We start from the raw sequence: 27,227 nt of genomic DNA, 5'->3' as shown, positions 1-27,227 counted from the left end.
GAATTTCCGAATAAGTTATTGTGTTTTTATTGTAGAATTTAACATTTAGATTAAAAATACCTCGTGTGATCTCAGCAAACTACCATTGAAAGGTAACCACTTGAATCTGACAAAGGGTAGGTGCAAGCCATATTGAATGGTGAAATCCTTACTGCTTTCATTCTGATGTATGGAATAACACAAGTGTGCCCTATCACTTTTATTCACTCTCACCTTATAGCACCTATCACTCTGTCACCTGTGTTCAACAATGTACTGGTAGACTTACCAGGACACTAAGGCAAGAAAAAGAAAGAAATCTTATTAAAATTAGAAAATAAGAACTGGCTGGGTGCATTGCCTCATGCCTATAATCTCAGCACTTTGAGGGGCAGAAGCAGGCTGATCACTTAAAGTCAGGAGTTCAAGACTAGCCTGGCCAACATGGCGAAACCCTGTCTCTGCTAAAAACAAAACAAAACAAAAATACAAAAACTAGCTGGGCATGGTGGCAGGCACCTGTAATCCCAGCTACTTGGGAGGTTGAGGCAGGAGAATCACCTGAACCCAGTAGACAGAGGTTGCAGCAGGCTGGGATGGCACCACTGCACTCCAGCCTGGGCAACAAAGCAAGACTTTGTCTCAAAAAAAAATTAAAATTGCCATTACTCAGGAGTTAATATACTAGTAACATGTAGAAAATTAAATAGAAGATGGGATTTACAGTACCATACAAAAATAAACTTAACAATAGATGTGCAAGAACACCACACTAAAACTACAAAACATTGAGATAAATTAAAGAAGATCTAAATAGATAGAAGAACATACCATGTTCATGGACTGAAATATTTTAAAGATGTCAATTCTCCCCAAAATGATCTACAGATTCATCAGAATTTCAAATAAGTCCTAGCAGAATTATTTTCTGTTTAAATTGGTAAGTTAATTCCAAAATGTAGGTGAAATTGAAAAATAATTATAAAATTCAAAGCCTTATTTAAGAACAACAACAAATCTGTAGCTCTTACATTACCAATTATCAAGACATGCTATAAAGCTACATAATGAAGACTGTGGCATCAGAACAAGGATAGACAAATAGGTAAATGGAACAGAAGTGAGAGTTCAGAGACAGATCTACAAGATAATGCAGTATCTTGGCTTACAACAAAGGCTACACTCCAATTAAGCAGGTGTGGAGGTGGGAGAAGAGTCTTTTCCACAGATGGTGCTAGTCAGTTGATATTCCTGAGGCAAAAAATAAAACTGGATTCCTATGCCATACACAAAAATGATTTTATGATGGATCATAGGCTTAAATGTTAAAACTAAAACAACCTTCTAGAAAAGATATAAGAGAAATATCTTCATGAATTTGGAATATGCAAAGATTTTTTAAATTAGTACTTTTCACTTAAGACGTCTGCACTTTACTGTACGTTAATTATACTTCAATAGAATTTCCTCTCCCTTGTCTTTTGTTATGTGACACTCTTAATTTTCTTCCTAGTCTTTTATGATTTCTCTATCTCGGCTAGTTTATTTTATTTTGTACAAGATTCTTTCTGCAGTTTAGTTATTTTCTCTTGCTACAGTTGGTATCTTGGGCATCTTACCTATTTGTAGTTTTAACTGCTTGCTCCCTGTAGGTGGCTTCTAATCTTGTATCTGTTGTTCCAATCTGCCTCCTCCCATGGCGTCATAGGGCTCTCAGGGACATCCAACTGTTGCCTGGTTCCCTGGAGTGTGCTTCAATCCCCTCTCTGCATCCCCAGGGGTTGTTATTTAGTCTGTGCTTTAATATTTTGATGAGGAGAAAATCAACCAATCCCAAAGTGCTAGCTAGAGATTCCTTATCTCTAGTTACAGTTTGTCTTCCTCTAATTTCTGCCCTTTGGTTCTCCTCTTATATGTCACTGATCAAGTCTGATTCCACTCACATGACAGAGCCTTCCCTGCTTTTTCTTTTCTCCAAGTCAATCATCCAAGACTCCTTCAAACATTTTTTCCTAAACATGGTCACATATTTCATTTCTATCTACTTCTTGACAGGCCCCAATTTTATTACATTTCTATCAAAATGTGGCACCCAGAATCAAACAGAAGGCTTGAAGGTGATCTGGCCTCTATACACCATCATTTCCCTTGTTGTAGATGTGTTGTTTTCTGAATATAGACTTATTCATTTGTCTCTAGTAATTCTTCAACTGCCTTTTGGATTTCTCAATCTGGATCTCCCTGGAAACCTCAGACTCAATTTATCCAAAAATGAAATAATCATACACCCACTGACACCAGCAACAGCCCCAGTCTTACAAGGCCAGCAAGTCAGGTTGCCTGCTTCCCACTCAGATAACTTGATCTCTAGCCTTATTATTTAGGGGGCAGCTATTACTCCACTCAGCCTTCGTTCTCTATTTGTGTATGTGGGTTTAGGGAAGGGGAGGTTCTATCCCAATACAAAATATCCATTTATTCCTGTTAATTTTTCAACTAATGTTGGACTTTTCAAGTTGGACTTAATTTATCTAAATATAGGATAAGCTGGGCTCTGTGGCTTGTGCTTGTAGTCCCATCTACTCTGGAGGCTGAAGTAGGAGGATGACTTGAGTCCAAGAGGAGTTCAGTGCCAGCCTGGGCAACGTAGGGTGACCCCAGCAGTAAAAAAATTAATAAAAATAGAATAATTATCCACTTGCCCAAACCGGTTCCCCCTCCCAACTTCCTTTTCCTTTGGGTGGCCTTATCTGGCCCTTCTTCATGTCTGTCACCTTTGTTGTTAGTTCAAGCCCATCATATTCCTTAGTTCAGGTCTCTCTTACCTGCCCTAAGTGGTCCTTCCACCTCCAGCACTCCACTCCTACTCTGAGATGGTCACCAGCTTCCATTGGTTTACATTGTAAAATGGAAACCCTTCCCTTTGTCCAGACTGTGACCTGGCCTGCCTTTCCATGTGAATCCTCAATGCTCCAAGGGCTAACCAGTGTTCTAATGGTTGTACCTTGGCACAGCTGCTTTAAACCAAGTGGTCCTGTCTAAATGAAAATGCCTTTCCCTACACTTCCCAGCCAAAACTACACTCATCTTCAGCATCTCTTTCAGATGGCCCACATAGAAAAACAGGACTTCATGTGCGTTCCTGTAGTGTATAGCTTAGACCTTGAACAAAATCAGCAAGTGGTTTTGAAATTGAATAAACAAATGAATTACTTGTCCCATTTCTTTAATTGGAAAAAGAGAATTAGAAATGATTGGAAAATTATCACAGATATATATGTATTTCTGAAACTATTGGTCATTTCTAAAGATAAGGTTTCCAAAAAAGTGAATGAATTTATTTGAGAAAATAACTAAAATACAATTCTGTGGATGTTATTTAATTTACTCTTACATATTTAAGAAGACACCAAAGAACATGATTTGGGAGTTATAGTGCTAAGGCTTAGATAGTTTAAGGTCAACAAAATTCTTAGCTTGATCTTTGAAAGAATACCTGATCTGCCAAAGAGGAGATGTGCCCTCTGCCTCAGATATTATTACGTAGAAGTGAGAAAAACTTCATAAACTTGCAATAACATGACTTCTCCAGGGAAAGCAGAGACCATCAGTTGAGGAAAGTTAACTAAGAAGTTCATTTTAAAGTAATCTAGATTTTCTTCATTACACAAAAGTCTTTGGAAAGGGAATGAAAAATATAACACATATAAATCCTCATTTTTCATAGGACCCTTACTTTCTTTTTCCAAAGATAAATTATTCTTTGAAATAAGTATTCCTAGAACTGTTAACAGGAGGCATTTTGAGGAAATGCTCATATTCTCATGCAAAATCAGCATTGAGGTTGTCTTAGTGCAACTAGCAAGGCTTTATTTGCCTGTATTGTGTCCACTTCAGGCAACAGGTAAGGAATAAAGTCATCTAAACTTACCTAAAATGTTCATGTTTTAGAATTACCCATAATTATTATCTTCATTCCTTTAATAATGTTGAAAAGGAAATATGTAATTTTTTTCCTTCCCTCCCCCATCCAGCTTTTTCTCAGGTGGTTTTCCATGGTTGGGGGCAGAGGAAGGACAAGTGGGACTCCTTCCAGGGACATGGCCAGAGCAGTTGACAAGGTCAAGTTGACAGTATGAGCTGAAAGAAAGAAATTCTTATTTGTGGACAGAGGAACTGCCTGTGAAGGTCTTCAGTGTCAAATTCTACCACAGGGGAAATTACACTTCCAGCCGACGTGGTTTGGCTTGGCTTTTTAGGATCTGCCTGTCTGTAATGGTCACCCTCATCAATGCACTTAATTCCCATTTTTAACAGCAAAAATATATGGTTTTAAAAGATGGTAAAGGAAGATAATCAAGTATATAACATGCTTTACCTTAATCAAATATTGACTGAGACCTCATAGTGTCATTTCTCATGAACATTTAAACAAGAGCAGAATCCACCGGGGTCATCAGAGGGTATCATGTGCCTGAAACAAAATGTCAAAGCAGTGGTAATAGGATGCAATGAGTGATGGGTATTGTGAGAAAGACACTTGAACTAAGGTCTGGAAACTGAGGGAAGCGAAGCTCACAGGAGCAAGGGGTGCCTGCCATTGAGGACTTAGAGCACACATGGGGAGGTGAGGCAAGAGCCACCACAGGGGCTAAAGATGATTTGATGATTGACAAGCCAAAGAAGACTCAGCTTTGCCACTGATCAGCACATAGCATTAAGCAGGTCACCTCACCTCTTCCAGCTACAAAATGAGCACATTCTATTTCACCTTCATAGGCTGCCAGGGTGATTTGAGGGAGGAGGGGGCTCAGCATAGTGCCTGGCATGGAATCTCTTCTGAAGACCTGCTAGCAATTGCCTATTATGTTTTGAGATGGATCTTAAAGGTTGGGCAGGATGGTAACAGGAGATGGCTGCAGAGGGCAAGATATTTTAGGCTAAGCAGCCACTGTGTGTGTGTGTGTGTGTGTGTGTGTGTGTGTGTGTGTGTGATGTTCAGAATATAGCATTGTGTTTGTGTGTCTGTGTGTTCAGAATACAGCAAATACACCAGCCCAGCCAAGAGATATTGATGACCAGTAAGACTTTGGGAATTATTCGATCAGGCAGCACTGTCCAATAGAACTGCTTATGTAATTTTCAATTTTTTTGTAGTCACATTTTAGCAAGTTAAAAGCAATAGGTAAAATTAATTTTGATAAGATACTGTATTTAATTCAATATTTCAACATATGATCAATATGAAAATTTATTATTGAGGCATTTTACTTTTTTTTTTTGTATTAAGTTTTCAAAACCTGGAGCATATATTCTACTTACAAAGCATCCCGATTCAGACTTGCCACATTTCAGGTGCTCGATTGCCACGCAGGGCCCTTGGCTGCTGTGTTGGATGGCTCAGCCATAGAGGGGCTTTCCTGTGATAATAGCATCGTTTTCCTTGAATGTTAGTCTTTCTCTCTCTCGTACCCCAGAGAGGGAGATGGCAATGCCTTTCTCTAATACAATTAATTTAACGAAAAAAAAAAAAAAGGAAAGGAAAAAGGGAGGGAGAAAATAAGTACTCCAGGGCACTATCTTCACAGCTGGCCTAATCCTGAGGTTTTCACAAATGAAAGCTCAAAGGGTTTAGGGAGATGCTGGAACATTCTTTGACCCTGTTAGATTATACTAGCAGAGATGCTCTAGAAATCTTGCACAAAAAAACTTATTTTACTTTGAATAACTCCAAATTTTCCAGGTTATTAGGATTACAGAACAATGTTTTAACACTTTCTAAGGTTGGGAATTCATCGTTTTATAGGAAAAGCTGTGGGGAAAGACTGGACAAGCCTAGATTTGGGTTCCCCATGGTAGCTACTGACGCATTGCTAGGGTTGCTAGATAGGGAAGTACAGGGAATTGAAATGAGAAAGCTCATAGCTGGGTGAGTAAATTCTTAGCCTGAGCCAACACCAGAGATGGGGTCCCGTCGTGAAGATAACACGGGCAGGATTAAGTACCTAACGAAAATCAGTCAAATTAATTGGTTACTGAATCTTTTCATCTGTGAAGTTTGGATACACTAAGGCAGGATGAACTGAACCAATTTTACCTCCTTTAAGAGAAGATCAGGGAAAATAATATACCCAAGATCACAATTAAGGATCCAAAGAATAATGCATCTATAGTCAACACGTACAGAATAGAAAAGAAAGGCTTTAGTGAGAGATGAACTCCACCAATAGCAGCATTTCAAAATGACACCCAGCAAGTGGCCTGCATGTGCAAATCTTCAAAAAGATTCAGTGGGCTGGGTACAGTGGCTCACGTCTGTAATCCCAGCACTTTGGGAGGCCAAGGTGGGTGGATCACTGGAGGTCAAGAGTTAGAGCCCAGCCTGGCCAACATAGCAAAACCCCATCTCTACTAAAAATACAAAAATTAGTCAGGTGTGGTGACAGGTGCCTGTAGTCCCAGGTACTTGGGAGGCTGAGGCAGGAGAATCACTTGGACCCTGGAGGTGGAGGTTGCGGTGAGCCAAAATCACACCACTGCACTCCAGCCTAAGGAACAGAGTGAGATCCTGTCTCAAAAAAAAAAAAAAAAAAGAAAAGATTCAGTGATACTAGCTAATGATGAATAACGTACATATGAACCTTCTAGATGATGCTATCAAAATATGTGGAAAAATAAGCAACTACTTCAGTTTCTAGAGTTGTGACTACTGGATTAAGAAAAATTAAACCTCGTTGGTATTTCATTTTCTTCAACCTGTTATTACCTTGTAGGTTTTAATTTATACATTTCTTTATAAGGACTTCAAGGTTTCCAATGAGAACGGCGACTCAGAATTTCTCACAACGCCTCGCACCTACTGGATGTTTGATCAACATTGGTTAATTCATGAATAATTCTGATCAAGACAATCCCCTTCATAAATTTGGCTTTCCTCCATAGAAAAATTAAATTAAAATTTAAGACAATTTAGAATTCTCAAAGGTAGAAACACTTTAGTTGTCTTTAGAGAAATTCTGGTTTGTTGAGAAACCAATGTAAGTTTTAAACAAATTTGCATTTCTCTTAGGAACACAACCCTGTTAAAGTTTAATAACCCATTTAAAGCACAGGCACTTTGCTGAGGAAATGCTCTTGTGTACACATGTGGTGACACTGGCCCAGGAAGGTCAGGACAGCATCCCAAGTTGTTCCAGCTGCTTAACCCGGACTCGCAGGGAAGTCTCAGTCAGTGTGTTTCTGTTTTTAATAGGTGATTATATTTCTTCTTATGGAAAAGCACCGTTTGTAAGTGGCTATAGTGTTTTAATTTTTGTAGTGATATCTTAGTTTCTGTAAGATGTTATAACATACATCATACATATTCAGTGCAAGTTCAGTTTTGTGTCTATTTTTTAGATTGGGTTTGGCTGTTTATTGTAGTTTTCAAAGTGAAAACCCCTTTGGAAGTTGACCAATAGCATTTCGCCTGGTAAGTTTTTTTTTCCCCTCAGGTCCTCAGAAAACTTAGTTTTAAATACTTGTGGATGCTACTGAATCAATATTAATGAAAGTTGGATATTGTAATCAGCTTTTATTACCCTCTATTTTGCCCATGAGATAAGGGTGTCAGACATCTAAAGCAATACAGTCTGATGTTAGAAGGGGTTCTAGTATGGAAAACAGCCTAACTATTGAGATCCTGCACGTGACAGCAAATCCCCTTCTCTATAAGACCAAATGAGCATTTTTTCAGCCTCCTTAGAGTGCCATTGTGTCAAATCCAAATTGGAAATATAGCCTAGAATGCTAAAACTCAGTCAACAAGTGTTAAAATGCACATGCCCACCCCATGTATCATGGGCAAAGGAAAAAAAGACCAGCACCCCCAAACAACACACACTGAAGCAACATCACTAAGCTCCAAGAGCTCTATGTTTAAGGATCCACAATGTCATCATTTAAGGATTTTTCAAATAGACAAAATGCCACAAGAAAATATGAAACAAAGGGCTGGGCACAGTGGCTCAGCCAGTAATCTTGCAGTGAGCCGAGATTGTACCATTGCACTCCAGCCTGGGCGACAGAATGAAACTGTCTCTAAAAAAAAGAAAGAAGAGAAAGGAAGAGAAGAGGAGAGGAGAGAAGGAAAGAAAAGAAAGAAAATAAAAGAAAAAAAAAGAAAAGAAAGGTAGGTTAGGGCAAAGTGTAACACACACAGGCACGTACACATCCAGGAGGAATGGTATATAGGAGTTTGACCTTTTCTGTTTTGTAAAATGAAGGATTTGGTCCATAGTAAAGATTTTCAAAATGAGCCTCTATATGGACTTATTCTCAGGGATCCACATATCCTCCTTTGGAATGTCTGAAATCCAGTATGTTTTTATGTCAAGGATAACATTTACTAATTAATCAAATTACATTCTGGACTAACTAGAGCAGTTTTTCAAGCTGTAGGTCATGACCCCCTAGTGAATTGTGGTTCATTAAGGTGTGAAGTTGGGTACATCCAGGGTTGTTTTAAATAAAAGTGAAAAAAAATGGATAATATTAGGGTGTATGGCTGGTAGCAACAGTTAAGTATTGTTCTACAAAATGTTTGTTTCTGTTTTGTATGTCTATGCCTGGGTATGGATCATGATGTGAAATATATTTATTACCATGGATGGAAGTCAAAGGTGTTTGAAAGCTATGAGTCAACAGATTCCTGTTCTCAACCTTCAGTGCACATTGGAATCACACAAGGAGCTTCAAAAATAGGGTTCCCACCCCGAGAGACTCTCCTGTAATTGATTTGGGATGTACACTGGGCTTGGAGCTTGCTTAAAGCTTCACAGATGTGCAGCCAGGGTGGAGAATCCCCAAAGAATTGAGCCTTGGGACCAAGTTCTGCCAAGTAATTTCAGTGCCTGCCTCTGAGTTTGAGTTTATTTAATTTGCCTTGGGGCCAAATCGTCCCATAAACTGAGATTGTTGCAAGGTATGAAGATGGCCAGAGGAGGCTTCACACATAGTCAATGTTCGTTTGTTTGTTTGTTTTCCCCTAGTGAAGGCCAAATGCAGTGTAATGGGGATGAATGAATGAAAGCTGCCCAGTAATTCAGATAGAGAAATGTAGTGGGAGAATTCAAAGACAGAGTGGAAGAGATTGGAATAATTTGAATTGCGTGAGCAATTTCAGCTACTATTCCACTCAGCGAGTGAGTGTCCCAGCATCAGCATGACGCAGAGCACTGGAGTCTGCTCTTCCCCCAGGTGGTCTCAGTTTATAGATACCTATCACAAGTATGAGCCTCTGCACACAGCAAATTAGCTGTCAGGGTAATTTTTGACTTGTTCTCTCATGTAAGCCCTTCCTCTCTTAGAATATGTAGCCCCACCGTATTTATGTTGCAAGAGTGACTTAGTTTCAGGAAAACATTATCCCTTGCATTAATTGAGTTACTTTTAATTATATTAATTTGCATTCTTGTTCTCATATAATTTACAATTGTGCTTGGTTTTATAAATATGTAAAAACAAGAACATAAGCCATTTACACCTAGTTACTTTATTTGTACATACTTATTTGATACCATAATATAAACCATGCAACAGAAGAACCCCTAGCATTTTTGTCCCTTGAAAGGATAACCTTACTTTACTCACTGGCTCCCTTTACTCGTGTGATTTGTGAAGCTCGCCCTGAATACCAAGTGGGGCAGTAAATTGAATCCAAGGCCTATCTATTAGTAAATATTAGAAGACATTGTGAAGTGATGTCAACATAACTTAATGTTTATTGGGATGATTTTGAGTAGTCCTATCTGTGTGGGAAGCAGGGGTTCAGAGGAAAATCTGGATTGAGAAGGAAAGTGGGATTTAAATGATTCCTGAAAAATGGTGGTGATGATGATCACTAACATTGACGGTGGTGGCAGCTCACATTGTTTGAGAATTTACTGAATAACCTGCAATGGACCAATGCTTTCTATGGATTACTTAATCTTTAGAGCAATGCTTTGAAGTATAATAAATGCTATTACAATTACCCTATTTTTTATGTAAGAACCCAGGTTAAGTAATTTGCCTGAGCAACTCATCTGGGACTGAAGCCCAAGTATGTTGCATCCCAGCCCAAGAGCTGAATCTTCTCGAGGAAGAGGAGAGGGACAGGGAGGATATTCCAAGCCAGAAAGCTAACATGGACCCAGGCGTGAAGGAAGGGATGTGTGTGCATCTGTGTGCGAGAGTTCCAGGGGAGGAGATGGCGGGGAAGTCAGAGGCCAGTTATAGAGCCTGACGGAGGAGCCAAGACTATGAAATATTGAGAAAGCAATGGGAAAAAAAGAATGAGATAACCTTCTTATACCGATGTTGGGAGTTTGATAGGACATCCTGAGGATGGAATAAGCAGGAGAGTGGAGCACATGAGAAACATATATTTAGAAAAGAAACACGTACACGTGTGTGCATGTGCACACGTGTGTGTTTGTGTGTGCGTGTGTGTGTGTGTACTTGGATATTGGAATGCACAGAAGCAGTCTGGAAAGATATAATTTAAATTATAAAAATGCCCACTTCTGCCAAGGATATAGGAGTTAATGGTGATGGTCAAAGGGAACTTGAGATTTGATCTAATATTTGCATTTTCAAGCAAGGTGACTGCATTCATGCATGTACTTAGGTAATTTTGAAAAGGCCTAGGATACTGATTCAAACAGTTAAAAATGAAATGTAGGATAATATGTGATTTTTTTTTAGATGGAGTCTCGCTCTGTCACTCAGGCTGAAGTACAGTAGCATAATCTCTGCTACTGCAACTTCGGCCTCCTGGGTTCAAGTGATCCTCCCACCTCAGCCTCCCGAGTAGGTGGGACCACAGGTGTGTGTCACTATGCCTGGCTAATTTTTTGTAGTTTTGGTAGAGACGGGATTTCACCATGTTGCCCAGGCTGGTCTCGAACTCCTTAGCCCAAGTGATCCACCCGTGTCCACTTTCCAAAGTGCTGGGATTATAGATGCCAGTCACTGCACCTGGCAATATAGGAATTTCTTATTCTGATTAGTCCCATCTCCAGAATTCTAGACTGGAAGATTTCAGGATCCTTTTTGTAGGAAGTGATGTGATGCAAAGGATAAGGGAAAGAAATGAAATGTCACTTAACTGGTGGGGAAGACAGGATGCTTGTTGATTAGTTCCATTCATGAAAGACCATGGAGAGTTTTTTAAATCTGAGCATTGGCACAGGGGTTTACAGGGCATTCTGGTAAAGAAATCTCGCTCCTCGGTTTCCTCGTCCAAAGGTGGAGGACCAGGAATGGGAAGGAAAGGCCATCACTGTGTTCTCATTTAGCAATGTCTCCTCCCAGAGCCAGGCTAGGAAGCAAGTCCTCTGGGTGGTTGTTCATTGTTTTTTTAATATACATACAAAACTCTGAATGGTCAATTTTTGTGTTGTAGATGGAGACGAGAGATCTAGACTTCTGAACTTCTACCAGAAAAGATAAAATGTGCAAGCCCTTCAGAACACTGGGGAGGTCAGGCTGAACTGCAGTGGGAGAGGAGAAGAGATGCTGGCGTGAAGGGGTACGTAGCAGCGAGACCATAAACCCAGTGTGCACCACCCCAGCGTTTCCTTCATTTCCAAGCTCATCAGTGTGATTGGGAATATCATGTGCTATAGTTGTGGTATGTGGCTGTGGAAGGGACTTTGCTCTGACAGAGCAATAGGGAGGATGTTTTCCAGCTGTCTGAGGGATTCTGTCCATGATACACTGGCAGCAGGGCCACATCAAGATCAGGACAAGTTAGGAGCCCATGAGCATAAAGGGAAACCATTCACATTTTCAGAGCACTCATCATGGGCCAGGCACAGCTTTAAGCACTTTAATGGGTTAGTTCATTCAATTATCACAACACCGCCATGAGGTGGGCACTGCTGTTGCCCCATCTGAGGGATGACACCACCTCTGAGTACAAAGAACCTGGCAATAACTGAAAGAGGATGTGGCAGTAATGATTCTACTTCTCTTCAGTTCCCACCACTTTGCTTCCTCTTCTCTACTTTTCGTAGATTTTTTTTTCATAGAATTATAAATCTTCACACTGAAAGGAAATTGCATCAACGGGATATCAGTATAGGCCACTATGGCAGATCATATTTTTCAACATAGGTCACAGTGATGGCTCCTCCAAAACCTTGCTACTCCTCCATCAAGCGGAGAGGTCTATTTTCCCTCTCCTTGAATCTGAGCAGGACACAGTGACTGCCTTGACATAAAGAATGTGGCAAAGTGATGCCAAGTGACAGCAAAGTCTTGATTAGCAAAGGGATGGGATTTCCACCTGGCTCTCTAAACCTCTTAGGATACATGTCCTTGAGACCCAGCCACCATGTTTCTGGGAAGCCAGGCCCTGCAGAGAGGCTACATGTCGGTGCTCCAGTTGACAGCCCCACGACATGGGACTTAGAAGGCTGGCTCCAGCCTGCAGCCTTTGAGCTGCCCCCACTGATGCTGAATGGAGCAGAAATAAGCTGTCCCTGCTGAACCATCCCTGCTGAGCCCTGCCCCTATAACAGATTCATGAGCAAAATTAACACTGTTGTTTTCAGCTGTCTCATTTAAACCCACAGCAACACTGTTTAAGTGTAAGATATCATTACACTTGTTTACAAGTAAGAAAACAGAATTTGAGTGAGATAAACTGACTTACCCAAGGCCACACAACTATTGAATGTGTTGCTGGAGTTTAAACCCGGGGCTACCTGATTTCAAGCTTGTGAGGTTCACCACTGCTCTAACTACACATTCTTTCTGGGCTGGGATCTGGGCCTTAGCTGCCCTGTAGACACAACTGCTCTCAGAGAAAGCAAACCCTTGCAGAGTAAGAGGAACAAGAGAGAAAAATGTTAGAGAACTATCTCTGCACAATATGTTGCTGCTCTATTTCTTAATTTGGACCCTGGATGGATGCCTCCTGTTCTGACTTAAATGTAGAGTTCTCTCAGGAAGCTGTCTACCTTCCCTCCATGAATTTAAATCCTGTGGTATTTGCTCATATTACACAATATTCTTTTCCCTATCATGTAAAATAATCATTATGTGATTCGTGTTTTTTAAATTTTATTTTATTATTATATATTTTTGAGATGAAGTCTCACTCTTTCGCCCAGGCTGGAGTGCAGTGACGCGATCTCGGCTCACTGCAGGCTCTGCCTCCTGGGTTCATGCCATTCTCCTGCCTCAGCCTCCCAAGTAGCTGGGACTAAAGGCTCCCGCCACCGTGCCCGGCTAATTTTTTGTATTTTTAGTAGAGAGAGGGTTTCACCATGGTAGCCAGGATGGTCTTGATCTCCTGAACTTGCAATCTACCTGCCTCGGGCTCCCAAAGTGCTGGGATTACAGGGATGAGCCACCACGCCTGGCATCATTATGTGATTCTGTGATCAATGTCTCTATCCCTTGTTTTATTTTGGGAAGGCCTGGGATTAGTCTGTCTTTCCTATTCCTCACCTCTTTTCTTCTAGCAAAGACCCTTACCTGAGCAGACAGCTAATAAATGCATGTTAAATAAACACCAGAGAGCATTAGAAGTGAATTTTCTTGATAATAATGATGACAGAGTAAGGAAGTGCATAGTTCTAGGTATAAATACTGAAGTCTTATCATGATGCTGTAGGTTTGTCTTTTGAGGCCAAAGATTTATTTCTCACTTCCTCTGTCCTTCCTGTTAGATAAAACATCCCTGTGCTTGACTTTCATAAATAAATTACTTCAGTAAAATGCAGTTGTAAACTAAACAATAACAGGAACTGCCACAGGACTCTGAGATACAATATTTCACTAGGTTATTATCCAAGCAAAAAATATTTTCAAGAGGGGAAAAGCCAATATACAGCATTGGAGAACTGATGACCACAGCATCTATTGTCATATTTAATAATCACAACAGCCCTATACAGCCCTATACAGATTGTTATTATTGTCATTTTACAGATGGGGAAACTGAGTCTTACGAGGTTGTCACTTGCCCTACATCACTCAGTTAGGCAGCGTCAAAGGTGGAATTTGGAGCAGGCCGTGTGACTTCACAGGGCCCTGTCCCGAGCACCCCGTGCTTAGGTGACCTACATGCTTGGCAGAAATAGCTGCCTCTACCAAGTATGGCCAGGCCAGGTATGGTGGCTCATGTCTGTAATCTCAGCCCTTTGGGAGGCTGGGGCAGGAGGATTGCTTGAGGACAGGAGTTCAAGATCAGCTTGGGCACTATCTCTACAAAATTTCTTTAACAGCAACAACAAAAAAAGGTATAGCCAGAGCTCCTGGGGCTTGGCCTCCCTCCCTTGCCCTTGCCACAGTGTGACTGAAGGTCTGGAGTGAGGCTGTGTTATAGAAGAGCAGGCTAGAGGCATGACATCACTGAAGGAGAATTCCTTGGCAAGCAGTCAGTCCATCAGCCACCTTTGGGTAGTCCCCACTTTTACCTGGGTCGCTAGGGATGGTTAGTTTTTAATACCAACTGAGTGACCCACCCCCTTCTCCACCTTGCCTGAGTCCTGAAGTCCCCCTCAAAAGCTAGGTTTTTGTGCCCTATTTCATGGTACCCCAAGGAGTGCTCTGGCACCATCTAGAGTGAGCCCTGGTCCTCTGCACATCTGAATGAAGTCTTCCAGACCCTGCTGAGCCCTGTTGCAAACAATGTATCCTCTCTTGGACACAGTCCTTTGAAAATGCCTCCTATACCTTAGACCTATACTCCAAGGAGCACAACCTAACCAGCCTCTCCCACTAGACCCCTTTTTTATCTTCTCTTGTTCCCAGGCTTCTCCTGCCCTAGTACGATAGAATTTCATTAACTAAATACGATTAACAGAGAATGCTTTATTGTTCCTGTTGTTCTACCTGCTCACTGATTAGCCAGCACTGCCATCAGCAGGCTGAGAATTTTAAAGTGGCTTAATGAAGATGAAATGTACTCCTTTTCTCTTCATTCTCTTTTACCTCTTTATTTTCCTCAATTCTGTTCTTTCAACCCTAGCAGATGCAGCTTAGAAGCCTGATAGTAATAAGGATAAGCAAGTCTTGCTGGAAAATAACTAGCATTTATTGAAAGCTTGTTGTGTGCAAAAAGAACAAAGCTGGAGGCATCACACTACCTGAGTTCAAACTATACTACAAGTTTACAGTAACCAAAACAGCATGACACTGGTACAAAAACAGACACATAGACCAAAGGAACAGAATAGAGATCTCAGAAATAAGACCACACATCTGCAAACATCTGATTTTTGACAAACCTGACAAAAGCAAGCAATGGGGAAAGGATTCCCTATTTAATAAACGGTACTGGGAAAACTGGCTGGCCATATGCAGAAAATTGAAACTGGACCCGTTCCTTATACCTTATACAAAAATCAACTCAAGATGGATTAAAGACTTAAATGTGAAACCCAAAACTAAAAATCAGATCTTTGTTCTTTTTGCTTAAGATTGTCTTACCTATACAGACTCTTTTGGTTCCATGTGAATTTTAAAGTAGTTTTTTTGAATTATGTGAAGAAATGTCAATGGTAGTTTAATGGGAATGGCATTGAATCTATAAATTACTTTGGGCAGTTTGGCCATTTTCATGATATTGATTCTTCCTGTCCTTGAGCATGGGATGTTTTTCCATTTGTTTGTGTCACCTCTGATTTCTTTGAGCAGTGGTTTGTAGTTCTCCTTGAAGAGGTCCTTCACTTCTCTTGTTAGCTGTATTCCTAGGTATTTTATTCTCTTTATAGCAATTGTGAATGGGAGTTCATTCATGGTTTGGTTCACTGCTTGTCTATTGTTGGTGTATAGGAATGCTTGTGATTTTCACACATTAATTTTGTATCCTGAGACTTTGCTGAAGTTGCTTATCAGCTTAAGAAGCTTTTGGGCTGAGACAATGTGATTTTCTAGATATAGGATCATGTCATCTTCAGACAAAGGCAGTTTGACTTCCTCTCTTCCTATTTGATTCCCTTTATATCTTTCTCTGGCTTGATTACCCTGACCAGAACTTCCAATACTATGTTGAATAGGAGTGGTGAGAGAAGGCATCTTTATCTTGTGCCAGTTTTCAAGGGGAATGCTTCCAGCTTTTTTCTATTCAGTATGATATTAACTGTAGGTTTGTCATAAATGGCTCTTATTATTTTGAAGTATGTTCCATCAGTGCCTAGTTTATTGAGAGTTTCTAACATAAAGGGATGTGGAGTTTTATTGGAGGCCTTTTCCACATCCATTGAGATAATCATGTGGTTTTTATCTTTAGTTCTGTTTATATGATGAATTACATTTACTGATTTGCATATGTCGAACCAGCCTTGCATCCCGGGGTTGAAGCTGACTTAATCATGGTGAATAAGCTTTTTGATATGCTGCTGGATTTGGTTTGCCAGTATTTTATTGAGCATTTTTGTATCAATGTTCATCAGGAATATTGGCCTGAAGTTTTATTTTTTTGTTGTATCTCTGCCAGGTTTTGGTATCAGGATGATGCTGGCCTTATAAAATGAGTTAGGGAGAAGTCCCTCCTTTTCAATTGTTTGGTATAGTTTCAGAAGAAATGGTACAAGCTCCTCTTTGTACCTCTGGTAGAATTCAACTGTAAATCCATCTGGGTTTTTTTGCTTTGTTTTGTTTTGTTGTTGTTTTGCTTTATTTTTGATTAGTAGGCTATTTATGACTGCCTCATAATTTCAGAACTTGTTATTGGTCTATTCAGGGATTCAGCTTCTTCCTGGTTCAGTCTTGGGAGGGCCTTTGTGTCCAGGAATTTATTCATTTCTGCTAGATTTTCTAGTTTATTTAGGTAGGCACTATTCTTACCCTCATTTTACAGATGAGAAAACTGAAACACTGAGAAGTAAAGTTACCTGTGTGTCATGGCGTCTGGCACATTCAAGTGTTCAGTGAGTGTTAGCTACTATTTGTTACAATGAGACTTAGCTTTGGTCAAAAATTGGGATGTGAGTATTTATATGGGCAGGGATGCTCTGAAGCACAATGATGGAGTGGGGAGTGGGATACGAAGGGCAAAGAGGCCATATAGTCTGTGACATGAGCAGGTTACCACTGTGGGCACTGGGCCTCAATCCCACCATTACTGTGACAGACTGTGTAGGATTCATCTTGGAATAGTCCAACTATGGGACTTAGAAGTTAGGATATTCTTGGAAGAAGTTATAGAGACCTTTTTTTTTTTTTTTTTGAGATGAGGTCTTACCCTGTCGCCCATGCTGGAATGCAGTGGTGCGATCTCGGCTCACTGCAACCTCCACCTCCTGGGTTCAAGAATTCTCCTACTTCAGCCTCCTGGGTAGCTGGGATTACAGGCACGTGCCACCACACCCAGCTAATTTTTGTATTTTTAGTGGAGACAGGGTTTCGCCACGTTGGCCAGGCTGGTCTCAAACTCCTGACCTCAGGTGATCTGCCTGCTTCAGCCTCCCAAAGTGCTGGGATTACAGGCATGAGCCACTGCCCCCTTCCCAAATTATAGGGACTTTTTTTTTAAATTATTATACTTTAAGTTCTGGGGTACACGTGCAGAACGTGCGGATTTGTTACATAGGTATACACGACCCATGGTGGTTTGCCACACCCATCAACCCGTCATCCACATTAGGTATTTCTCCTAATGTTATCCCTCCTCCAGCCCCCCAACCTCCAACAGGCCACAGTGTGTGATACTCCCCTACCCTGTGTCCATGTGTTCTTATAGTTCAACTCCCACTTATGACTGAGAACATGCGGTGTTTGGTTTTTCCGTCGTTGTGATAGTTTGCTGAGAATGATGGTTTCCATCTTCATCCATGTCCCTGCAAAGGACATGAACTCATCCTTTTTTATGGCTGCGTAGTGTTCTATGGTGTATATGTGCCACATTTTCTTTATCCAGTCCATCATTGATGGGCATTTGGGTTGGTTCCAAGTCTTTGCTATTGTGAACAGTGCTGCAATAGACATGAATGTGCATGTGTCTTTATAGTAGAATGATGTATAATCCTTTGGGTATATACCCAGTAATGGGATTGCTGGGTCAAATGATATTTCTAATTCTAGTTCCTTGAGGAATTGCTGTACTGTTTTCCACAATGGATGAACTAATTTACACTCCCACCAACTGTGTAAAAGCATTCCTATTTCTCCACATCCTCTCCAGCATCTCTTGTTTCCTGACATTTTAATGATTGCCATTCTAACTGGTGTGAGATGGACTTTTTAAAAAACAACTGTGAACATCATGATTATATCCTGTACGTTGCCACCCATTTTTCCAGGGAAGGAAAGAGGAGAAACCTACTATGCACTATTCCCCCGGCTTCCTGTACTTCCCCTTTGCTCTGGCATCAGCTCTTACATGTGCAACAAACCATCTCCAAACTCAGTAGGAAAACTGAGCTGGGTGCAGTGACTCACACTTGTAGTCCCAGCTCTTTGGGAGGCTGAGGTGGGAGGATTGTCTGAGCACAGAAGTTTGAGATCAGCCTGGGCAACATGGTGAAACTGCATTTCTACAAAAGATACAAAAATTAGGCAGGCATGGTGGTGTGCACCTGTAGTCCTGGCTAATAGGGAAGCTAAGGTGGGAGGATCGCTTGAGTCCAGGAGCTCGAGGCTGCGGCGATCCATGATTATACCACTGCACTCCAGCCTGGGCAACAGAGTGAGATCCTGTCTCAAAAAAAAAAAGACAAGAAATTTATAATAAGCGTCTGTTTAGCTCATGCAAACAGAGGTTAGCTGGGATCTGGCTGATCTAGGCTGGGCTCAGCTAGGTGACGCTGCTTCCTGCACAGGTTCAGCTAGGCTTGGCTTCCCACTGATGTCTGGGTTCAGGCCAGCAACACTTAGCACACTCTAAGTCCAGGTTGGTGGGCGGTGACTACCTGAGGAAAGCTCTCCTTGTGACAATGGCAAAGGTGCATGAGTATAAGTAGAAGCCCAAGAAACCTTGTAAAGCTTGTGCTTGGAAATGGCACATCGACATTTCTGTATTATTCTATTAGCCAAAGCAAGTCACATGGCCAAACCTAAGTCAAGAGGCAGAGAAATGCAATCTGCCTTTGCTGGAGGAGTTTCCACTGTTGACCTTGGCTTAAGACCAATAAGGCCATCTACCATGCTTCCTCTATCTTCTGCCAAATTGGGCAAACATGATGTGAAATTCAAGTCTTTACCATTGCTAGCTTTAGTTACCACTTTCGGCAAAATCCCAAAACCTTAATGATATTCTAAGGTGTTATTTATGGGAGATGAGAAGATACTAAAAGCTGCACGCCGTAAGGCTCCAGGAATCTCTTTATCTCAGACCCGAGCTGGGAATTGTTACTTTATCTTGTATGATGGCTTTGTTCACCTTAGAATCATGAAGTGTTTGGAGATGGTGAGCTTATTCCTCCACAGTGACAACCTGTTAACACCTCAGCAGCTGCCTCAGATGATTAGACTTGGATTCAGCACACACCAGTTGCCCAAGCTTGTCAGAATGAAATAAAAGTAGCAAGTAGAATGAATAAATTGTCAGTCATATTGATGTGTGTGTTTTCCTAAATTTTAGGAGAAGGTTTTGGATTCTGCAAAAATGTCTTTTCTGTGCTTCTCTCAATACCTTGGCTGTCTCATCTGGCATGGATGCAATTTAGCTGGAAGGAGAAGAGGCAAAGGCTTTTATGTTGGTTGGAATTTGCAGCCGTAAATTTACAGGACTTTTTCCAACTTAGCATGGAAAAGAGTTGCTGTTTTATGCTTTTTGTGAGTTATAAGTCATAAAACATATGCTAGGGGTGGCATCACTGTTGTGTTCTTGGCCGTCTAAAGAAGGTCTGTGGAAGAAACCTAAGCCTTAAATGATTAAATGTCTTTCCAAACACTCATAAGTTATTTATACTGTGTCCTTGCCTTGGCTAAGCAAGCAATCAAATGAACCCAGACCTTGATGCTAGTGTCTTACGGTGCATTCTAATTAAACTATGAATGAAATCATATGCCTTATGCATACCGTTAAGATGCCTGCAGGCTTAGTGGCTTGCTTCTGTCTGTATAAATTCATGGGCCACACCTGGCAGTCACAGGCCTCCCCTCTCCTCCCTGAGCCCGGTCCCCAGCAGGGCCAGAGAAGCCGCCATGGCCCAGTGAGAGTCAGGGGAAGGCGAGTCGGGTGAAGGAAATCTGAGAAGAGGATCGTGTGTAGGCATGGGCTGTGACATGGCCCTGCTTTGACCATCTAGCTATGCTGTAGGGCCAGGTGGGGCCTGGAGTAGCCTGAGCTCGGGTCTGCCATGAACTCTTTCCACTCCCCCAAGGCCCTGTATAAGTAATGTCACTTTCTATTTGCACAGCAAAATCAGGGACAGTTTTCCAGAGCACGAGATGCCTCCCCTCCCCCAGCCCAACGGATGGTCTACGCTGGTTGGTGGGCCCTTGTTTGTGTCAGAGACAAAAAACTCCGCAGGGTTCCGGTTAACTGTGGTCCACAGGCCACTGGCAAGTGGAGACAGAGCAGCAGAGCCTTCTGGAGCCACGGAGGGCCTGCTGCTCGCTATGCAGTGCCTACTCAGCTGCTGCTGGCCCCCTGTGGGTGGCAGGGCTAGTGATGTACAGAATCCTGGGACTAGTGCCAGCGACCCTAGGGATACCCTGGGTGATCTGGGCATGCACTGCTGTGGTGGCCTTTATGGTCAGGAGACAACATGCAGTGAAAAGAAGGGCAGAGCCAGCCCAAAGGGATGTCATCCAGAGTGTGGTCCAAGGAAAGGCCAGAGCCACAATGTAGCCAGCACCCTAGGCCAGTGGGGGGCCTCATATCACCCATTCCACAGGCCAGTCCTGGATTGCTCCAAACCCTCTGCCTAGGGTTCTGAATGAAATAAGCAGGTCTTCCCATCAGGAACTAGGTAAGCTTCTGAAAGAAACACCAAACAGAAAGCCTCCTGAACTTTCGTAAGTGACTGATGCAAAGCATGTCCATATACTTCACAGCTGGGGCAGAAGATCAGGGGAACACTGTGGATGATCTGAATGACAGCAGTGACTATCAGCAACCTGCAGAGCTGCCCAGTCAGGAAATTGTCAGACGGAAGCAACGCTTGCAGGCAAAGAAGGAAAGGCTGAAGCAGGCCAAGGCAGGAATGAAACAGTCATGAACGTTGGAGTGAAGCGACTGACCTTCCTGGTCCACACCCCGCCCAGCGTCCTGCATCTGCTAGAGGGTGGTAGAGACCATGCAGAGGATGGGAACTTGGCAGAGGAGAACAGGGAAGCAGGATATGGCGGTCCCCTAGCGTCCCAACCACAAGTCTCTCTGAAGAGTGTGGATGACGATGGTGACTTAGGTGCATCCTCCGAATGTCCTTATGGGGAGACTGGAGAAGCAGACATGCAATCGTGGGAAGAAATCAAAGGTATAAAGAACTCACAGCACAAGTCCAAAGTCTGATCATCGAGCAGGCGACTCTGCAGGGTGCAAGGGCACCGCTGGAGAGGGAGCTCCTGAAGCTGCAACCGACGCTTCCCGTTCTGCCTGATCTCCACCGAGAACACATGATGGGGCCTCATGGGAGTCCACAGAGGAGACGCCTACTGCCTGGACCTTGACCAGAGACTTCACAAGGTGCACATATACATGAACCACGTGTCACACCCACAACCACTACAAGAAGATGGCCCAAGACCTGGCCCAGGAATTGAAGAAAGACACTTCCAGTTTTCAGAGGGAGATCCTCTTCCACGAGAGAACAGCCCAGGAAAGCTAGATGGCCACTGCAACAACTGAGACAGCACTCCAGGTGCTGCAGAAAGAAAATGACTACAACAGGCAGAAGCCAGCTGACTGCAAGGCCAAGTTGCAGCCTTTCCTGAGTGGCCCTTTGGCTCCTAGGGCTCCACCATCCACAGCCCACAGGAGCCCAAAAGTGCCAAGAGGGGCCAGGTATGGTGGCTCACTCCTGTAATCCCAGCACTTTGGGAGGCCAAGGCAGGTGGATTTCTTGAGGTCAAGAGTTCGAGACCAGCCTGGCCAACATGGCAAAACTCCATCTCTATTAATAATACAAAATATATATATATAGCCAGGTGTGGTAGTGCACGCCTATAGTCCCAGCTACTCGGGAGGCTGAGGCATGAGCATCACTTGAACCTGGGAGGCAGAGGTTGCAGTGAGCTGAGATTGTGCCACTGCACTCCACCCTGGGTGACAGAGCGAGACTCCATCTCAGAGAAATGAAAAAAGATGTACCAAGGGGACTATGGGCTGCCAGGGCCCCCAGGAGGGAGGTGGGTCACAATGTGAGGGCTTGGGTCCGGAGCACCTGCCGATTTGATTCTGTTTTCCCTTTAGCCAGGTTCTGAATGCCCAGAGCCTCGGCAGAACATCAGCCAGTGCTGCTCCCTTTAAAGCACTTTTGATCGCTCTCTCATTAGTTTAGCTACTGTTTATCGATGCTGAAATTGCTCTTGTTGAAGTTTGCTAGTGTTAAGATTGTAAGGTACTGTTTTTCAAATAAAGATTGTTTAATATAAAAAAACAAATGCACAAGGATCAAGTGGAGAGTACCAGATGTATAAGCCAATTAGTAACTGTCACTTCTTGGTGGTGGTTGATTTTGGACAAGGATTTAGATACAGTAATTTATTTGGTGAGTGATTCCAGGAAGGATGGAGGACGGGTAGGGAAATGGGACAGAGAAGGGAAAGAAAGAGTGTTAAAGATCAGATGCTGCCATTGGCAATGGGGGTTCAGTGGTGCTGGGAGCTCTGTAAGTTGCTGGAGACGTCACCTCTGAGTGGTTTTACCCACAGAGTGAGGGAGCTGGGGTGTTTGTCCATAGCTTCCTTCCCTCATTGGTGAGGACTGCTCCAAAAGGCAGTAACTTCCTGGCACTTCTGGCCACCCATGAGTGATTCAGGTATGCTCCTGTCACCAGAGAGACTTCAGGAAGAGACTCACGGGTACCTGCAGTGGGAAACCCTTGGCATGGATGGGAACAGTGGGTGTGGAGGGGACAAGGGAGGCACCATTAATATCCACCACAGGGTGCTCAAGAGATTTTGAGGCAAGGAAGGAATGAATTTGTAGCTTTTAAAACTGAACGCAGAAACTGTATGCCTACAAGGTCTTTGGACGGAATGGGGAAATGAGAACTTTTTGTTCATGGCTGTTTACATTACTTAAATGTGGGCATGGTCATACAACGAACCATTATATAACCACTAAAAAATGAGGGCCATCTCCTGTGGTAATATGAAACTCTCTTTGAGTTATGGTTTTGAGTAGAAAAAAGCACGTACAAACAATACTTAGAATATGCTCCCAGTTTTAAAAAAGCTTTATTTGGGTATAATTTACATACCATATTTACCTATTTTAAGTGTACCAGTATAGTGTTTTAGTAAATGTATACAGCTTTCCAGAAATTTTGCATAGGTGGAACTATACCATTTGCAGTCTTTTGTGCCTGAATACTCCCACTCAACATAATGTTATTAAAGTCATCCACGTTGTAGCAGGTATCAATAGCTTGTTCTTTTTTTAACACTGAATAGTATTTCACTGCATGGATATATCACATTTTGTTTATCCGTTCTACATTTGGACTGTTTTTAGTTTTATTGTTATAAGTCATGCTACTGTGAACACCCACATACAAGTCTTTATGCAGACACACATTTCCACTTCTCCTGAGTAAATACCTATGAGTGGAATTTCTGGGTGATGTGTTAAGTTTATGTTTATTTCTTTAAGAAACTACCCAACTGTTTTCCAAAGAGACTGTACCATTTTATGTTCCCATCAACTATGTATGATGCTTCCAGTTCTCCAAGTCCTCATTGACAGTTGGTAATATCACTCTTTTCTATTTCAGCCATTCTGATAGATGTGTTGTGGCATCTTATTGTGGTTTTAGCCTTTCCCTACAGACTCATGATGTTAAGCGTATTTTCATGTGCTCATTTGCCATTTGCATAGCTTCTTTGATGAAATGTCTGTTCAAATCTTTTGCTTATTTTGTGTTGGGTTGTTTTTCTCCTTCTTGAGTAGTAAGGGTTTGGATCATTGCAATTATTTTCTGTAAGTTCAAAATTATTTCTGAATAAAAAGTTAAAGAGGCAATTCTAGCTCCCATCACACTGCAGCCCCCACCCCCACCCCCATCAGAATGGTATACTTGGAAATTGTTTCACAGTGTGGACATCCTCACTGAAAGAATCAAAAGGGAGAGCAAGATCAGACTTTAAATCTTTTGTTAAAAATAGTCGTTGTCTGGTAACAATACTCCCTGGATTACTTTTTGTCTGTGAATGGGAAGTTGGTGGTTAAAATGTCCAGGTGTTGGGTAAAGAAAGACATGAGAGTACTCATGATGATCTTCCTTTATTCAGTTACTGCAGAAGTTACTCAGCTTCCTCGGCGCTGTCCCTTTGGGGCTGATCAAGAATCACTTGCTTTGTATCCACCTAACAGTGCAAGGTCAGATTCTGAGAATGGAGGAATTGAAGGGAGCTATTCATTCACCACTCCTGCAGGAAGAACACAGGCACCAGTAAGCTCAGCAATAGACTTCCCCTCTCTAATCCACTCCACAGTGGCCTCCCGCACAGTCAGCCCAATTTGTGGGGGTCACCACTCTTCCCCTTGCCCCCAGATCACTACTTCTCTCTAGTTCTCATATAATGAATCATCCGCATGCCTGCAGCTAATTGACTGAGTTCAAACAAATTAACGGGCTGATCGGCCAATAGCAGATGAAATCAAGAAATATGAGGTGGAAAAGAAGGAAGTTCCCATCCATTTGCCATATTGTGACTTTGAGTCAGTTGGCTTGTACTTCAAGGCGTCTTTCAATTCTTCAAATATTTAGTGAGCATCAACTATTCATTCTTTCTTTCTTTTATGGACACCTAATATGTACCAGATACTACGTGAGGCTAGTGGGGCTTGGTAGTGAACAAAAGTGGCAGAGTACTTTCCCCTAAGAGGCTTCCATTCGAGTGGGAGAAATAGATTAGAACAATTGGACAAATAAATACGTAATACATGTCAGGTTATAATAGGAATTACAAAATGAAGTAAAACACAATAAAAAAGCAGAGACAGAAGGGTACATAAAAATTCTGGAAGGATGTACTCCAAAGGATTAACAAATAGACCTGTAGCTTTTAAAATTTATATCTTCTAAATGTTCTGTAACAAACACATATTTTTAAAAAATAAAAAGTTACATTAAATATATAAAAAGCACTGGGTTTGAATGTCTCACATGATTAATTGTGTCACCTGTTTTATCATAATTTTGTTACCAAAAACACTGAAAAAATTCAACTGGAAAATAATACATAGTCTTTATTATCTGGGGTGTGGTTTCAACGTATTTTAGGAATTTTGATATCTGGAAATATAAATAAATTATAGAAAACTAGACATGTTTATAAAATGCCTTCCAGATGGGTCATTTGAAATGATGAATAATCTCTTCCAGTCTTGGTAAATAGCAAAATGTGTTAAATAGGTCAGAATAGAAAAATAGTGGCATCACATGCACGAAACAGAGAAGAAAGCATTTGAGCCCAAAATGCTGTTTCTAATGTTGCTTTGTTTTGTTATGTTCTTACTGGCAAATGAAGGACAAATGTGTGTTTACGAGGTCACACAATAAAATATAAAGTGAAGATTTTAGGCTTTTGGGTAGCTTGGCCCAACGAGACTATCAGGCTTGGAAAAATCAGACAAAAATAAATCATGTTAAGTAAGGTCCAACCCAGGCCGCTTGCCTGGGGCTCAGCTCCCTGGGGTGTTTGGACCCATGTTTGGTAGGTGGACAGGAGGTCACGGTGCACACTTGCCCCTTCCTTCCTCTCCTCCCACCCCCCTCCCCAGTGCTTCCACAAGTCTGACTCTGCCTTGTCACTGATTGGCATTGCCTTCCAAAACAAGATGACATGTTTATTTTCTAACATCACTGATTACAACAACAATCACTCACAACAACTGGTGTGGTCATACAACATCCCACCCCAGATGTCCACCTAAAGCGTCCGCCTCTCACATGATTAAAGTCATTCAATCTCTGGTCTAAAGTAATTTTACGTTTTGTATTTTGGAGACAGGGTTTTGCCCTTTCACCCAGGCTGGAGTGCCGTGGCACAGTCATACCGCACTGCAGCCTGGAACTCCTGGGCTCAAGCATCCTCCCACCTTAGGCTCACAAGCAGCTGGGACTACAGGTGCATCCCGCCATACCCAGCTAATTTTTTTTTTTTTTTTTTTTTTGGTAGAGACATGGTCTTGATATGTTGCTCAATCTGGTCTTGAACTCCTGGCCTCAAGTGATCCTCCCACCTCAGCCTCCCAAAAAGTCTCAGGATTACAGGTGTGAGCCATCATGCTCAGCCCTCGTCTACACTGATTTTAAAATCCACTTGGCCATTTCTGGTGCTAGAATAAACCACATCCTATCCAAATATTAACTTCATTTTATGTTTTATAAACTTGGTCATGTAATAGTCATCCATTTAAGCACCAACAAAGAAACTCCAATTTGTATCTGTATGGATTATTAACTGGCTCTGAGCTCTATGACTTTCTGCAGTATTTCCAGCAGGTTTCAAAGTGATCAGTCCTAATAACCTTGAGGTTTGTGTTTTTTTATTTATTTTTTAATTGCTTAGTGAGTCTAACAACAATGAATCCAACTTGCACTTTCTTATTTTGTGTTCCTAGATAATTCATTATTGAGAAAGCAATTTATGCTAGTTAAGAGAAGGCCTATAATGAGGCACGAATTCTGTTTACAAAGATAAAGTAATTGAAGCAAAAGCTAAAATTTAAAAGTTTGATAGTAGTCAATAAAAATTAAAGAAGGTATACATAGGAATATTTGAAATTAGGCCAAAAACAATACATTGGCTCCCTTTTTCTTATAACAAAAACCAAGTTCACTGAAAGTAATTTATTTCCTTTTATGGAACTACATTTTGCATTATACAAGTTCAATCTTGCTATGAATAGATTTATTAGGCTTTGTTTTGAAAAGTTGCTTTTCTTTTTCTTCTTTGGACTTTTCAAAAGCAGAAGCTACACTGACATGCTCAGCGTGGTATTTGCTGATGCGTGCGTGTGTGTGGTTTTAATTTTTAGGTTTGTTTCCCCTCAACCTTTTCTTTGAGTTAATGTGAATCACAGCTGTATTTTTCATTCCTGAGCACTGTGATTCATTGCCATTGACTTCCTCTGGAGCCCACTACACCACAGA

General features: G+C 41.7%; 1 protein-coding gene across 6 annotated transcripts in view; it reads left to right on the top strand.

The window, feature by feature from the left end:
• RIN2 (Ras and Rab interactor 2) overlaps positions 1 to 27,227 on the top strand; it is a 254,564-nt gene that overhangs the window by 32,618 nt on the left and 194,719 nt on the right. For 4 of the 6 annotated variants that reach the window (XM_015149571.3, XM_077951116.1, XM_015149572.3 and 1 more), the window contains exon 2: positions 11,405 to 11,530. The exons of 1 other annotated variant lie outside the window; for it this stretch is intronic. The gene's annotated coding sequence lies outside the window, so the exon portion shown is untranslated. Of the gene's footprint in view, positions 1 to 1,144; positions 8,150 to 11,404; positions 11,531 to 27,227 lie in introns of those variants that run through there. One more of the 6 variants, XM_077951110.1, reaches the window with a different exon arrangement.

The sequence above is a fragment of the Macaca mulatta genome, chromosome 10, assembly GCF_049350105.2.
Source record: "Macaca mulatta isolate MMU2019108-1 chromosome 10, T2T-MMU8v2.0, whole genome shotgun sequence".
In the NCBI taxonomy this organism is placed as follows: Eukaryota; Metazoa; Chordata; class Mammalia; order Primates; family Cercopithecidae; genus Macaca; species Macaca mulatta.
Note: the sequence above shows the minus strand (reverse complement) of the source record. Positions and strands in the feature narration are given on the sequence as shown.